Source organism: Camelina sativa, chromosome 4 (assembly GCF_030686135.1).
Source record: "Camelina sativa cultivar CO46 ecotype springtype chromosome 4, ASM3068613v1".
NCBI lineage: Eukaryota > Viridiplantae > Streptophyta > Magnoliopsida > Brassicales > Brassicaceae > Camelina > Camelina sativa.
The window spans coordinates 3,311,299-3,313,129 of NC_141883.1; the positions used below are offsets into that span (position 1 = coordinate 3,311,299).

General features: G+C 37.6%; 1 long non-coding RNA gene across 1 annotated transcript; it reads right to left on the bottom strand.

Moving 5' to 3' along the window:
- Positions 1-759, bottom strand: LOC104779711 (uncharacterized). The gene is made up of 2 exons (XR_015596479.1): positions 583-759; positions 1-442 (listed from the first exon to the last, which is right to left on the bottom strand). It is a non-coding gene; the product is annotated as an uncharacterized LOC104779711 (long non-coding RNA).
- Between the last annotated feature and the right edge of the window lie 1,072 nt (positions 760-1,831).

Consider the following 1,831-nt stretch of genomic DNA (forward strand, 5'->3'; position numbering starts at 1 on the left):
TTGCCAGACAAAAATCACAAACTTAGTGGAAATAAAGTAACTACGGTTGCTAAAAATTACACAAAGGCGCAAAGCCTCCTAAAATATAAGAAGCATAGAATGCTCACTCTTAAAGTTTGGAGGCAATGTCTCCCATTATAGAAAGTGACAATAGTCACTAAAATAAAACAGAAGAGAAAGTCTCTTCAGAGCATATAATGCTCATCACAAATAAATAAACTAGGGTGCAATGCCTCCAAACAAAGAAAAAGTGATGATGATCACTTAAAACAAAAGCTCAGGAAAAGCCTCGTAAGGTATAAGAAATCAGAGGCCATGTCTCCCAACAACGATAAGTGACGAGGAAGCATACGCTGATAAACTAGAAGTTGCTTACCCATCGAGAGAGCAAACTTAAGAATACATAAACTTGGTAGTTGCTGATCCATCGAGATAGCAGACTCTGAGACACAAAGATGTTTACTCATTGAGAAAGCATATTCGAATATATAGTTGCTTACCCATTGAGGAAGCAAACTCCATTAAATAAAAATGTACTTACCCGTTGAGGAAGTACACTCTAACAAAATAAAAGTAGCTTACCCATGGAGGAAGCAGACTTCAAATTGCAGTGAGGAAAAACTTCCTTACATGAAGTGGTCACGATGCCAAATACTAAAACATAATTGGAAAATCCATAGTGTGCAATGACCATGGTCAGTACAAATCAAATAAGAGAGATGCCTCATAATAAAAAGCACCAGACATTGGTCGCAGCAAAAAATAGAAGGGACAACCCTCATTATAAAAAGCACCAAAAATGGGCGCTCAAAAAAGTAAGGGGCACACCCTCATCAAATGATGTAATAGTGACCAGCCATTTATTATAATAAGAGGCAAAACCTTAGTATAAATGAACGCCAATAATGGTCGCATGGCATGCATGATCACAGTAAAACTGAGTCATGATGAGCCTTGTCGTTTACATAAAGCAAAGTAACAAGGATCACTACAAAGCAAAGTAGGGGCACAGTCTCTTATGGAAAAGCAACTATACCACTATTGTTTCAAAATTAAAGAGACAAAAAGCTCACTTATAAGGGCAGTGACTACGGTCATTAGCCAATAAAAACGATGAGTACGTACAATCACCGCTATAAATAATAATTGTGGTTGTTTGGTAAGAATGGACAAAGGTAGTGAAGAAAACTACACAAAATTATTAAAGAGACAAAAGCTCTCTGATGTAAAATCAGATGGCTACGGTCACATAGCTTAAAAGAAATAGTAACAAACGGATACTAGAAAATCTCCGGAGAAATCACCTCCCAAAAAGATCACTGGCGACAGCTACGCACCAAAGAAATAATGGGTTTGTGGTCACGCGAAGCCTACTAAGAAGCAAGAAGCATCGAATGCTCATTACAAAAATTTCAGAGGCATGACCTCCATAAACAAAAGCGGCAACCAACGTCACTGTGACAAATAAGTGACGGCAGGTGTTACTTTTTGACGATCTTAGACACCGATGTTGTAGCACCTCCTAGATTTGGTAAGAGGATGAGTAAGCTCATAACACAAGTAAACAAACAGCGATGCTTGAAAAATAGAAGGCAAAGCCTCTGAAAATTTTAGAAGTCCTTATAACAATCATTCACGTACGAGTTTAGACAACCATGGTTGCGTGAGTCAAATCTCAATTGTATATGTTATAGTGAAGGTCACCAATAATCGCTAATAAACATCATATAGATCGCTTATAAGCGATCGTTTCAATTGCTAAGATCATGTAGGCTGCACTGATGAGAGTCATGGTTTTGCAAGTTATTAATAATAATCAAAGGAGCCTCAA